This window comes from Erinaceus europaeus, unplaced genomic scaffold (genome assembly GCF_950295315.1).
Source record: "Erinaceus europaeus unplaced genomic scaffold, mEriEur2.1 scaffold_723, whole genome shotgun sequence".
NCBI lineage: Eukaryota > Metazoa > Chordata > Mammalia > Eulipotyphla > Erinaceidae > Erinaceus > Erinaceus europaeus.
This window is the reverse complement of record NW_026647730.1, coordinates 19,463-34,512: the sequence shown is the minus strand read 5'-3', so window position 1 is coordinate 34,512 and position 15,050 is coordinate 19,463. Positions and strand designations below refer to the sequence as shown.

General features: G+C 44.3%; 1 protein-coding gene across 1 annotated transcript in view; it reads left to right on the top strand.

Moving 5' to 3' along the window:
* Positions 1 to 15,050, top strand: part of LOC103110565 (hormonally up-regulated neu tumor-associated kinase) — a gene marked incomplete at its 5' end in the record, with an annotated part of 45,701 nt that overhangs the window by 12,982 nt on the left and 17,669 nt on the right. The gene's annotated exons all lie outside the window — the stretch shown is intronic.

The following is a 15,050-nucleotide window of genomic DNA, read 5'->3' as shown; positions in this document are numbered from 1 at the left end:
CATGGGAGGCAGATGACGCAGGAACTCGTGGCAGCGTGGTAATGCAAAAGGTCTATTGATCAGAGAGCCAGTGCTTTTATAGGATAAAACCGGAAGTGGTAAGTCAGAAACGGAAGTGGCTAGGAAAGGGGGTGGAGAAAGGCAAAAGCGGGCTGGGAAGGTAGAAGCTTCCTTAGCAACTGTTGCGAGGGTTTTAACCGGTGGGATTAATGTGACCCTGCAGGCAGGGTGGGTCTCGAGGTAGAAAGAAGATAGATCAATGGGATGGGTGGGGATCTTTCAGGCAAACAATGATTATGTAAATAGGCCGTAGTATCAGCAATGCAGGATGAGGGGGAGGGACTGGCTTAATGCCTGACAGGGATAGAGAAAAAAAAGATAAAGCCAAGGGGACGGGGACCGAGGTCCTGTGGCAGAGTGCGTGCTTAGCTGTGCATGAGCTCTGGCTCCACAGAGGGGTGTCACAGATGGCACTGGGGATACTCCTGGATGGTGGAGTGGTGCTGTGGTGTCTCTCCTTCCCTCTCTCTCAAAATGGTCCAGGGACCCTGTGCAGGAGTGATATCACATGTTTGAGCCCCCAGATTCATCCCCCGATGCTGCATTAAAAAGGGGGGGGGGAGGACAGGCAGTAGCACAATGGGTTAAGTGCACGTAGAGCAAAGCTCAAGACTGGTGTAAGAATCTTGGTTCGAGCCCCTGGCTCCCCACCTGCAGGGGGGTCACTTCACAAGCAGTGAAGCCGGTCTGCAGGTGTCTGTCTGTCTCTCCCCCACTCTGTCTTTCCCTCCTCTCTTGCTTTTTCTCTGTCCTATCCAACAGCAACAATAGCAGTAATAACAATAACAACAACAACAAGGGCAACAACATGGGCAACAAAATGGGAACAATGGCCTCCAGGAGCAGAGGATCTGGAATGCAGGCACCGAGCCCCAGTGATAACCCTGGAAGCAAAACAAAACAAATAAAAAGAACATTCTAGAATATTCTGTCTGCATCCCAGTAAACTCTCTGTGTTCCAGCCCTTTTCCTTGGAGAACTTGCTTCTGCCCACTTCTCCCTCCATCCCCCCTCTGAGTCACTGGTTTTAGGATCAGTCTGTTCAGTTGGAAAGGATATCATGTGACAGCAGAGACCACAAGCCATGTCTTTGCCTTTTTTTTTTTTCTTCCAATATAACCAGAGCCCTGATCAGTTTTGCTTATGGTGGTGCTGGGGACTGAACCTGGAACCTCGAAGGATCAGGCATGAGAGTCTTTTGCATCATCACTGTGCTTATCTCCTGGGCCCTGGCCTTATCTGTCCATTTCATCTCTATTTCCAAGTACAGCGAGGGCTGGGGAGATAGCTCATCGGGTAATTCACTCAGGGTGGGCACTCACACACAGTAGGGCCCACACTCTACCTGTGGAACTATCTCCCTGGCCCCAGTGGCTGACTTTTCTTCACTGCCGGGGAGGCCTCAAACAGCCTAGGCAGTTGAGAGATCTGAGTGTGAAGAAATCTCTTCTCCAGTTCCCCCTTCTGCCTCAGATTTCAAGGATCCTCTGGAATCCCTGATGCCCGCCCTCCCCAGATATTTCCTGGATGCAGGCATTTGACTGCTGAAGCCTACAACTGCTTACTCTCCCGAGCCCTTTAGAAATGCACTGGTGTTAGCTGGAAGGTTCTAGAAGGTGCATGTCATGTTGCAGGAAAGAGCGAGGCTGTGGAGGAGGGGAAGGCGAGAAGACTGAGAGATTCAGATGTGACGTGGAGGCTGTGGTGACAGGAAAGGGGACAGGATTCCTGTCCTGTCACAAGGGATTTAGAGGAGGAAGAGTATTGGTGTGAAGAAGGATGCACGAGATCCTGAGTATAAACTCCTCGTATGCCAGAGGAATGCTCTGCTTCTTCCTCTCTCATAAATAAACCTTTTTAAAAAGATACATGGCAGTGAAGCCACATCTACACAGACAAGAAGGCTCTGGAGCAGAGTTTTGGTGGCTGCTGAGGGACTCGGGCTATCCAGGTGGAGAGGAAGAGGGGGTCTTTCCCTAGCACAGGAACAGCTTCAGTAAACATGGGCTGTGTGAAGAATCGGATTTCTGTCTCTAGACTGCAAAAAACACGAAGTGCCCAGCCACCTGCTGTGAGGGGGGACTTTCCCACGGCCGGAATGCTGTGTCTCAGACTGTGGTTAGGGTTCTGTTCTGTGCTCATGACTGCTGACAGAATTGTTCCCGGAAAGCCCAAAGATAATTTAATGTAATGGGATGTTACACAGGGAGAGGGATTCTGGGACCAGTTTTCTCCCTGGGCCATACATTGTGCTTGGTTAGAAGATACTCCTCGTCATTACTTGGGAACCACCTCAGAAGGAAGAGTTGGCTTCCAACAGAAAGCATTCTTCCCCTCTTTGAAGGTTCTAGCCTTATGTCTTTTCTCTCAAGACTGTGGACACTGATTTAGGGAGAAGGGCAGCTTCAAGAAAACCTTGGTGGAAAGAAAGCTCTTCCTCACAAGTATGACCCTCAAGATCCTCCTTCTCTAAAATAGTTGTTAACTATGAATGGCCCAGGAATTTGCACAGCAGGGAGACTTGCAAGGGTAATGTGTTGAGTTTGGTGAGGTCAAGCTCTCTTTCTTGCTCATAAATAAATCTTAGAACAGAGAGGCCAGGCAGTGGCACACCTGGTTGAGGGCACACATTAAAATGCACAAGGAACCCATCTTGATGCTTACCTGCAGGGGCAAGTTTCATAAGTGTTGAAGCAGTGCTGCAGGTGTCTCTCTGTCACCCTCTATCTTCTCCTCCCCTCTCAATTTCTCTCTGTCTCTAAACTAACTAACTAGCTAAATGAATAAATAAATTAAATTAAATAAATAAAATATGAACAGAAATGGCAATACCATCTTGGGAATTTTCCATACTTTCAATGGTGGTGATTTTTCAAATTTAGGCCATTTATCAATATCTTTAAAAGCAGTCAGTTCTTTTCTTTAATCCAGGTGAATGAGATAATTCTGTTTATTAGATCCATTTCTAATGAAATTGAGGCTTCAGACAAGAGCACAGTTGTTCACTCTCATGCAGTGAACCTCTTTTTAAATTAAATAACATTTCATGATATTTATTTCATAGAGATAGCCAAGAATCAAGAGGATGATCTTTACTTATTTGATAGAGATAGCCAGGAATCAAGAGGAAGGCGGATACAGAAAGGGAGGCAGAGGTAACTGCAGCACTGCTTCATCACTCTTGAAGCTTTCCTCCTACAGGTGGGGACTGGGGTCTTGAACCCAGGTCCTTGTGCATTGTAACATGTGAGCTCAACTAAGTGTGCAAATGGACTTTTCTTTAAAGTGATGTACATGCTAATTAAAAAAGGTGTACTTTTGAAATGAATAAAAATTAAGATTTGTTTTGCAGTATCACAGTTTCTTTTGAGAACTTTGATGAAAGCAAGGAAGGTAGAACTTGAGAGTGTATTTCCAAAAAGACTTGAGAATGTGACAGTTTTTCAACCAAATCTGTTCTTTGTTATATGCTTGTCTATTTTCTGTCTTTATGAGAGAGACCAGAGTACTGCTCAGTTCTCATATAAGGTGGTGACAAGGATTAAACCTGGGGCTTCAGGCATGCAAGTCCTGTGCTCTAGTACTGAGATGTCTCCCTGGTTTGAAAGCTTCTCTTTGCTCTTCTAGGGGTGCCTGCAGTGGACAAAATGTGTAATGACCTTATTCTTAGCAGAAGTCATGTACAACATGCCCAGACCATGAATGTGGGGTGAAAAAAAAAAATCTCTACCCAGTGTTGTCCTCCTGGGTAGACCAGTTGGCCAAGGAGAGCCATTATGTTTCCAGCCCCTATAAATAAAGGCTGAAAGAATTTTTTCCACTGCTCAGGTTCTGTTTTATTAAAGGTCTGCCCAATACCATCAACCCCTGCCAGCAATCAAACAGAAAGGCAGACAGCTTTTTCTCTTCATGCAGATTCTCCTCCTCCAATAAAGGACGTTAGGAAGTAGTGTTAGAACAAGAGCTATGGAGTTTTTCAAGGCTCTTGATATATATATATATGGTGTTAGTTTTGTTGTTACTATTTTTTAATGCATGTGATTAATAGTGGGTTACAAGATTATAAGATTACAGGGATTAGTTCCATATCACACCCACCACCAGAGTTCTGTATCCCTACCCTTCCACATCCTAAAGATAACCACCAAAGAGTCCTCACAAAGTCTTAGGGACTGTTTGCCTCTGGCTATTGTTTTTGTGTTTTTCAGGTTCATGTGTATCACTTCTCTAGAGTCCACACATGAGTGAACCCATCTCATCTGGTAGTCGTCTTTTGCATCTCTTTACTTACTTTTGCTAAGCATAATCACCTCCAAGTCCATCTATTTTGTCCCAAAGGACACACTATCATCTTTTTTGATTGCAGAGTAGTATTCTGTGTGGTGTATATGTCGCAGCTTTTTTATCTAGTCATCTGTCGATGGGCATTTAGGTTGCTTCTACTCTTTGGCTATTGCAAATAATGTAGCTATGAATATAGGGGTGCATATGTTCCTTTGAATTAGTGTTTCAGTATCCAATGCCTAGAAGTGATCATCTAGATAACTTCTAGATTATCAGTTAGTTACATTTTTTAATGTTATTTTATTTATTTATTTATTTACTTATTTATTTATAAAGGGAGACATTAACAGAACCGTAGGATAGGAGGGGTACAACTCCACACAATTCTCACCACCAGATCTCTATATCCCATCCCATCCCCTGATAGCTTTCCCACTCTATATCCCTCTGGGAGTATAGACCCAAGGTCATTGTGGGTTGCAGAAGGTAGAAGGTCTGGCTTCTGTAATTGCTTCCCCACTGAACATGGGCGTTGACTGGTCGGTCCATACTCCCAAGTCTGTCTCTCTCTTTCCCTAGTAGGGTGGGTCTCTGGGGAAGCGGAGCTCCAGGATACATTGGTGGGGTCGTCTGTCCAGGAAAGTCTGGTCGGTATCATGCTGGCATCTGGAACCTGGTGGCTGAAAAGAGAGTTAACCTATAAAACCAGACAAATTGTTGAGCAATCATGGACTTAAAGAGTGGAATAGTGCAGAAGAAGTGTTGGGGGGGGTACTCACTGCAGACTCTTCTGTACTGCTTTCAGGTATATGTATTTCCCTGGTTTATGGACACGTGTGAACATATGCTCTATCTCAGGGAACCTGGTCTGTATCTAGGTTTTGGGACTTTGTTAGGAAGTGAACCACCTGGAATGGAATTAGAGTATACTATGAAAGGAAAGGTCTCACCTGAGTAATGAAGCTGAAGAGTTGACATTCCACACATGAAGTCTCTGGACACAGCCTGAAGTGAAGCATGCTCAGGCGGTACTCGTTGCATTGATTAGGTTGGGATCAGCGGATACAATATTTTTGGTATGAATTAAGAGAAGCATGCAGGAAAGTGCGCCCCCCCCTAAGGTTCCAGGACTGGGGGAAATATAGGCAGGTAGTTACATTTTTTTTTTTTTTTTGCTCAAGGACCCATAGACTGTTCCAATGGGTCTGCACTAGTTTGCATTCCCACCTGCAGCGGAGCAGAGCTCTTTTTTTCCCCACAACTTCATGAACACCTGTCATTTCCTGTGTTGTTGATGGACGCCATTCTCACAGGCGTGAGGTGGAATTTCAGTGTGGTTTCAATCTGCGTTTCTTTAATGAGAAGTGAAGTGGAGCGTTTCTTCACACATCTGTGAGCCATGTGTATCTCTTCTTCAGGAAATGGTCTAGTTCTTCAGTCTGCTTTTTTAATTGTGTTACTTTTTTGTTATTGAGCTATACCAGTTGTTAGAGATGTTTGATCTTAATTGCTTTTTCAGGGTATAATGAGCAAATATCTTCCCCAGTATACTGGCTTGCCTGATTTTTTCTCTTGTAGTTTGCTTTTGATGTGTAGAACCTTTTCAGTTTGACGTACTTCCACTTATTTACTCTTGTTTTCCTCTCCCATGCCTATGAGGTTGAGTCTCCAGATAAATCTTTGTCAGTCAAGCTCCTGCAGTGTTCCACCTATGTTTTCTCCTATAAATTTTAGAACTTCTGGTCTCATATCCAAGGGGTTTTGATCCATTTTGATTTGACTTTGGTATTTAGTGCGAGGTGGTGGTCTAGTTTCCTTTTTCCTTTTTCTTTTTTTCTTACTAGAGCACTGCTCAGCTCTGATTTATAGTGGTTCAGGGGAGATTGAACCTGGGACTTTGGAGCCTCAGGCATGAGAGTCTCTTTGCATAACCATTATGCTATCTGCCCCTGCCCTAGCTTAACTTTTCCACTGGTGGTTGACCAATTTTCTCAGCACCATCTGTTGAAGACACCTTCTTTTTAAATTTTGTTGTAGTTGTTACTATTGTTGCTGTTGAAGTCATTGTTGTTGGATAGGACAGAGAGAAATAGAGAGAGGAGGGTAACACAGAGGGGAAAGAGGGGGAGGTAGGAAGCTGGGGGCTCGAACCGGGATCCTTACAGCTGGTCTTTGCACTTTGCGCCATGTGCGCTTAGCCTGCTGTGCTACCACCCGACCCCCTGAAGAGACCTTCTTTACCTCATTGGATGGTTTTGACCCCCTTTGTCATATATTAGGTGGTTTGATATGTGTAGGCTCATTTCTGGGCCCTCACTTCTGCTCCATTTATCTAAGTTTCCATTTTTTTTAAGTTTCATGTATATATATTTATTTATTTTCCCTTTGTTGCCCTTGTTTTTTTATTGTTGCTATGGTTACCATATCGTCGTTATTGGATAGGACAGAGAGAAATGGAGAGAGGAGTGGAAGACAGAGAGGGGGAGAGAAAGAGAAACACCTGCAGACCTGCTTCACCGCCTGTGAAGGGACTCCCCTGCAGGTGGGGAGCTGGGGGCTCGAACCTGGATCCTTAGACCGGTTCTTGCACTTTACGCCACATTCGCTTAACCCACTGTGCTACCGCCCAACTCCCTAAGTTTCCATTTTTATTCCAATACCATGTTGTTTTGATTACTATTGTTTTGTAGTATAATCTGAAACTGTGGAGCATGATACTTCCATCCCTCCCTTTTTTTCTTAGAAGTGTTTTGGCTTTTTTTTTTTTTTTTTTTTGTGGTTCCATAAAAAATTTTGGATAAAATTTTCAGTCCTTGAAGAATGTCACAGGGATTGCATTGAAACTATAGGTTGCTTTTGGTAGAATGGCCATTTTAATGATGTTTATTCTTTCCATCCAGGAACAAGAAATGTTCTTCCATTTTTTTCTTTTTCTTCTTTCTTTCCTATTTTTTGTTTTAAACAATATCCTATATTATACCCTGGAAAGATTTTTCACTTCCTTTCTGAGATTCAGTCCAATGTATTTTATTTTGAGGGCTTGGTTGTAAATGGGATTAAACTCTTCAATTCCCTTACCTCTAACTCGTCAGTTGGATACAGAAATGCTACAGAGTTGTGGATGTTAATTTTGTTTCCTGCTATTTTACTGAATTGTTAAATATTTCCAGTAATTTTTTTTTTCTAGAATCTTTGGGATTCTCTGAGTGTAGTTAGTATCATGTCATCAGTGAATAGTGAGAGCTTGGTTTTTTCCCCCTCTCCAATATGTATACCTTTGCTCTCTCTTGTCTGATTACAATGGCAAGGGCCTCTAAGACTATGTTGAATAATGATGGGATAATGTATATCCTTGTCTAATTCCAGATATTAGAGGGAAAACTTTCATTTTTTCCCCCATGAAGAGGATATTAGCTTGAGTTTATTATATATGAGCTTTATGATCTATTGCCAATTTCTGGAGGGTCTTTATTATAAATGGACATTGGATCTTGTCAAATGCCTTTTCTATATCAATTGATATAACCATTTTGCTTTTTCTTTCTTTTTGTGGATTTGGTAGATTGCATTGATTCATTTGCAAATATTGAACCATCCTTGCTTCCCAGGGGTGAATCCCACCTGGTCTTAGTGAGTTATTCTCTTGATATGTTATTGGGTTTGTTTTGCCAAGATCGTGTTCGGGATTTTTTAAAAAAAATATTTATTTCCTTTTTGTTGCCCTTGTTTTTATTGTTGTTGTAGTTATTATTGTTGTTGATGTCGTCATTGTTGGATAGGACAGAGAGAAATGGAAAGAGATGGGGAAGACAGGGGGAGAGAAAGACAGACACCCGCACACCTGCTTCACCACCTGTGAAACGACTCTCCTGCAGTTGGGGAACCCGGGGCTTGAACTGGGATCCTCATGCTGATCCTTGCGTTTTGCGCTACCTGCGCTTAACCCACTGCACTACAGCCCAATTCCCGTGTTCGGGATCTTTCCATCAGTGTTCATCAAGGATGTAGATATATAGTTTGCTTTCCTGGTAGAGCCTCTTCCTGCATTGGAGGTCACAGTGATGTTAGCCACGATTAACATGTTTGGTAGTGTTTTCCCTTCTTCGATTTTCTGGAGGAGTTTGAGGAGAATAGGTGTTCTTTTCTGAAAGTCTTATATCTCCCCATCTCGGTTATTTCATCTCTCTTGTTCCTAATTGTTTTTATCATAGCTTTCTCTGCTTTCCTTTTTGTGCATCTAGCCAGTGGTTTATCTATTTTATTTATCTTTTTCAAATAACCAGCTCTTGGTTTCATTCATTTTTTTTTTAAACATTGGTTTACAAAATTACAAGGTAACCGTGGTACAATTCCACACCATTCTCACCTCCTGAGTTCTATGTCTACATTCTCTCCATGGGAAATTGCAGTAGTTCTCCCAAGGTCACAGATATGTGTTAACTATTATTTCTATAACTATATATACATATTTTTTTGGGGGGCCTCCTTTTTTATGATCCTGTTTTCTCTTCCATTCTAAGTCACACTTACATCTGTTACTACTTCCGAATATCATTTTTTCCCCCTCTTTTCTCTCTGGGTCTCATTATTATTCTGAATCACCTTTTTGTTTCTATTTCATTAATTTCTGCTATGGTTTTGACTCTTTCCTTCTGTTGATTTTTGGGTCTTTGCTGCTCTTTTTCTAGTTGGTTCAGTTATGATGTTAAGTTTATTTGAGATCTTCTCTGTGTTAATGTGGGTCTGTATTGTCATAAAATTCTCCCTCAGAACAGCTTTTGATTGGGGCTTTTGGCTTTTAAGAGATTCTCTCTCATGCTCTCTCTTTCTCTCACTGCTGAGATTCTTTGGTTATACAACCCAAGACTTCTTTTCCTTTTTTCTTTTTGTAGCTAGCATGCACCCTTAGAATACAAAGAGGAGAGAGGAACAAGGGAAAAAGCCTTGGACTCTGAAAAAAATAAGATCCGTTCTTTGAGAACACGGAGTGTTCAGTGGGGGCCTCATGAAGCTGCTTTTGAGACTTTACCTGAAAAGTTATATTGAAAGATGGAAGGATATTACTTCTAGGTAGAGACTTCTTTTAACTTACCCAGTTACATTCTCCTTTCTTCCCTCCTCCTCCTCCCTCCCTCCCTTCCTATCCTTTCTCCATCTCTCTGTCTCTCTGTCTCTCTCTCTCTCTCTCACACACACACACACACACACTCACACACACACACTCACACACACACACTCACACACACACACACTCACACACACTCACACACACACACACACTCACACACACACACACACACTCACACTCACACACACTCACACACACACACACACTCACACACACACACACACACTCACACACTCACACACACTCACACACACACACTCACACACACTCACACACACACACTCACACACACTCACACACACACACTCACACACACACACACTGACACACACACACTCACACACACTCACACACACATACTCACACACACACACACACTCACACACACACTCACACACACACTCACACACTCACACACACTCACACACACACACACTCACACACACTCACACACACACACTCACACACACACTCACACACTCACACACACTCACACACACACACACTCACACACACTCACACACACACACTCACACACACTCACACACACACACACTCACACACACTCACACACACACTCACACTCACACACACACACTCACACACACACTCACACACACACACACTCACACACACACACTCACACACACACTCACACACTCACACACACACTCACACACTCACACACACACTCACACTCACACACACTCACACACACACTCACACACACTCACACACTCACACACACACTCACACACACACTCACACACACTCACACTCACACACACACACTCACACTCACACACACACATTCACACACACACAGTTACACACACACACTCACATACACACATTCACACACACACTCACACACACACTCACACACACACTCACACACACTCACACACACATACACTTACACACACACACACACACACATACAAAACACTCCTGCAGTTCCGCTCCTCCAGGTAGATTCTTATTTATTTATTTATTTATTTATTTTCCAGGTAGAGGATGAAAGGAGAGGAGAGGAGAGAGAGAGAAAGAGAGAAAGAGAGAGAGAGAGAGAGAAATACCATAGCACTGATCCACCATTTGTTAAGTTTTCCTGTGCAGGGCTTTCCCATGGTGTCCAGAGACTTGAAGAAGCTGGGTTGGGTCTTTGTGTGCGGCAGGTATGCACTCTACCAGGTGAGTTGTCCGCTAGCTTCTCAAGGTCAGTTTCTTAGTCACACAGAAAGAAGGTCTCGGAGTCGGGCGGTAGCGCAGTGGGTTAAGCGCAGGTCGCGCAAAGCGCAAGGACCAATGTAAGGATCCCTGTTTGAGCCCCCGGCTCCATACCTGAAGGGGAGTCGCTTCACAGGCAGTGAAGCAGGTCTGCAGGTGTCTATCTTTCTCTCCCCCTCTCTGTCTTCCTCTCCTCTCTCCATTTCTCTCTGTCCTGTCCAACAACAATGACAACAATAATAACTACAACAACAACAACAACAAAAAGAGCAACAAAAGGGAATAAATTAAAAAAAAAAAAAAACAAAGACGGTCTCTCGGTATTACTGGGGAGGTAGGTGACTCAGGTGGTAAAATGTTAGACTTAGATGTCCGAGGTTCCTGGTTCGATCCCCAGCACTGCATGTACTGGACTGGTGCTCTGGTGTCTGCTGTCTGTCTGTCTGTGTCACATGCAAAAGAAGATCGTTCTCCCTGTGAGAGCAGTGGGCAGACCTTCCACCTGCTGGTGCAGCTCTGGCATCACCGTGTCCCTTGTGTCTTGTTAAAGCGTCTGTCTGACTTCTCCAGGGAAGCGTGGCTCTGTCTTTCCTCTCTGGGCTGGCAGGTGACACTGGCAGATATGCTGGACTAAGTCACAGCAAGTCACTGGGACTAAGTCATTTGGGTCCTGACTTTACCCTACGTACATTTCCTGGAGTGTTGGATGTCCATTTCCCCTCTTCTCCCAGATGCCTGCAGAGTTACTTCCTCCCTCCTCTTCTCTCCTCTTCCCTCTCTCTCTCATTGTTTGATTAGAGAAATAGTGGTGGGGGTAGATAGCATAATGGTTATGCAAAGAGACTCTCATGCCTGAGGCTACAAAGTCCCAGGTTCATCCCCTTCACCACCATAAACTAGAGCTGAGCAGTGCTCTGGTTAAAAGGCAGAGAGGAATTGGCATATGGCACCCAAGTAAAAGACTCTGGGGTGGGTGGGTGGGGAGAATACAGGTCCATGAAGGATTCAGAGGACCTAGTGGGGGTTGTATTGTTATATGGGAAACTGGGGAATGTTATGCAGGTACAAACTATTGCATTTACTCTTGAATGCAAAACATGAATTCCCCAATAAAGAAATAAAAATAAATAAATAAAAGACAAAAAAAAAAAGACAGAGAGAGAGAGAGAGAGAGAGAGAGGGAGAGGAAATAGCTTATAAGACAGCTGTTGTCACATGGGTACAATCTCTCATCCTTTTGTGATAGGAATCTGAACACCACTCCCACCACCAACAATATCTGCTCAGTGTTTGGGTTACTACAAATAGTGTTCTATGAACAAGGTGTACACAGGTGTGTGTGTGTGTGTGTGTGTGTTGTTTTTGATGGATCCTCAAGAGAGGAATTGGATCATAGGGTAAGTCCATTTCTAATGTTCTTTCTACATTTTATTTATTTTGGGTAGAGACAGAGAGAATTTGAAAGGAATGGGGAGATAGAGACCTGCAACACTACTTCACCACTTGTGAAACTTCCCCCATGCAGGTGGGGACTTGGGGATTTGAACACACGTCCTTGAACAGGTTATTATGTTTGTTTAACTGAGTGTTCCATCACCCACCCACCCCCACACTGGTGTGTGTGTGTGTGTGTGTTTTCCTCCAGGGTTCTCTCTGGAGGCTCAGTGCCTGCACTACAAATCTACTGCTCCTGGTGGCCATTTTTTCCATTTCATTGGATAGGACAGAGAGAAATTGAGTGAAAAGAGGGGAGACAGAGAGGGAGAGAGAAAGATAGACACCTGCAGACCTGCTTCACCACTTCTGAAGCGACCCCCCTGCAGGTGGGGAGCTGGGGGCTCAAACCTGGATTCTCATATAAGTCCTTCTTTGTATTGCACTTCGTATTATGTGTGCTTAACCAGTGCACCACTGCCCGACCCCCCCCTCCCCACTTTTTTTTAAATGCAGTATGAGGGATCAAGCCCAGGGCCTCTCCTACACACGGCATGCTCTCCAGCTGCTAGGCTACCTTCTTGGCAAAAGAGACTCCATTTCTCTTTGCAGGTGACTGATCACCAGATCATATATAACTGGGAATAAAAGAAGTGCTAGTGCTCAGATAAGCACCATGAAATGCCATAAATCTCACTGCCAATCAGGCCAGACTCAATTCTCTGCCCCCACTCTCCCCCCCAACCCAGGTGTCCAACAACAGATGAGTGGCTGAGCAAGTTATGATCTATATACACAGTGGAATACTACTCAGCTATTAAAAATGGTGAATTTATCTTCTCCACCTCATCTTGGATGGAGCTTGAAGGAATCACGTGAAGTGAGCTAAGTCAGAAACAGAAGGATGAATATGGGACGATCTCACTAATAGACAGAAGCTGAAAAACAAGATCAGAAGGGAAACCACAAAGCAGAGGCTGGAGTTGATGTATCGCCCCTACTCTCCCCCCACACACAGACACACTCAGAGACGTGTATACATACACAAAGACAGACACATATATAGACCTTCATTCTCAGTGCCACGCCCAAACTTGGGTGTGCTGGGTCTGCTCAAACACTGGGTTCTGGACCTAAGAACCTGCATTAGTGGCAAGTTTCCGCAGTTGCTGCTTCCTACTGTAGCTCTGAGGCCCCCACTTTGGGAACCATCATTCTGTTGAGATCATTGAGAAACGCCCTCGTCCGCTGCTACAAGCCCAGGACCGCCCTTGACAGCTCAAGACTTTGTGTGCCTCTTTCTCTCTAGCCCATGATGACTAAATGATCCATTTGGGGCAAAAAACTGTGTTTCTCGGGGGTGGAGTGGGGCTTCATTTTGTCACACAGCAGGTGCTGAACCAGACTGTGTGCAGTGGTAGGTGCCCTTGCTTAAAATGGTGGGTGTCAGCCGGACCAGGTGGTCCCTGGCAGGCTTTGTAAAATACTGTAGTGTAGTGGTCCAGGAGATGGCACAGTAGATAAAACATTGGACTTTCAAACATGAAGTCGTGAGTTCAGTCCCCAACAACACATGTACCAGAGTGATGTCTGGTGCTTTTTCTCTCCAACATTTCTCAGTAATAAATAAAATCTTAAAAATGAAATAATAAAATAATTTAGTGCAGCTCCATAAGAAAGTCCAAATGAGAACTGCTGAACGTGTTCTGGTACCACTTTTTGAGAAATACTATTGACAGATGACTTGAGTATTAGGAGACACTTAACCTCCAAGATGGCAGTCTCAGAGTCCAAGATGGCAGACTCTAAATCCAAGTTGGTGGACTCTAAGACCAAGATGGCTGCAATCTGGTTGGTTCATCCATAGAACCTGGACCACAGCTGGGAGCCCAGAGCCAAGCAGCAAAGTCTTTGTGGGAGGAATGTTTGTGTATTTGTCTCTCTCATCCAGCTATAGCATTATGCTATTCCACTGCAGAATAATGTGCCCCAGTATGGTTCCATAGCCCCTATGTCCACTTGGTTGATTCCAAATTATATTCCTCCATGAGGATAATTTCTGGAACCATCCATTCCACCCCAGTTCCATGGCTGTCAGTTCTTAGCAACATCGCCCCGCCAGATATTCATCTGGATGCGGCATCATCTAAGTTCATTTCCCACGTCTACGCTCGACCGGACCTGCCAATATATGCGGAGATCTTCGCCCACCCTGTCCAACGCTTGACGTCTCGTCACCCAATCTGGTCCCCTATGGCTACACTGAACTTCTCTGTTCCAGACTCTTGGAAACAGAGTTGGCAGTCAGCTGAGGTCAAGAACAAACACCTCATCACAGACCCCTGCAAGCGTCAACCCGGCTTTGACCTAGCATGTTATGATTGGGCCCTCCTCAATCGCTATGGAACAGGCCATGGCCGGCCGCTATGTTCCATCGCTGGGGAGCCAGAGACGACCCGAACTGCCCCTGCGGCTACAGACAGACTATGACCCACATAGTCAACGACTGCCACCTCTCCAGATTCAAAGGAGGTCTCGAAACTTTACATCAGGCTCAACCTGACGCTGTTGACTGGCTACGGAAGAAGGGCAAACGCTAGAAGAAGAAGCTATAGTTTATGGAGCAAGAATCAGGGCTCAGTTAACCCATGGACCCTGGTGATCTGCAGCCACTGTGATTCAGACATGGGCCCCAAGGGTCTTCATTTCAGTCAGTCTCACTGGATGTGTTTTGACTAGAAATCCTATTGACTGTTTTGTTTTGTTTTTTTAAAGACATATTCCTTTGGGTGCTTTTAAGCACACTTGAGACCTCTTGGTAGGTAGGGCTTTCCTCCCAAGTCAGGAAATCTCATCCAAATATATGGTTTGCACATCAGGAAAATAAAGTCCGCTCAGACAACATGGCTGCTCT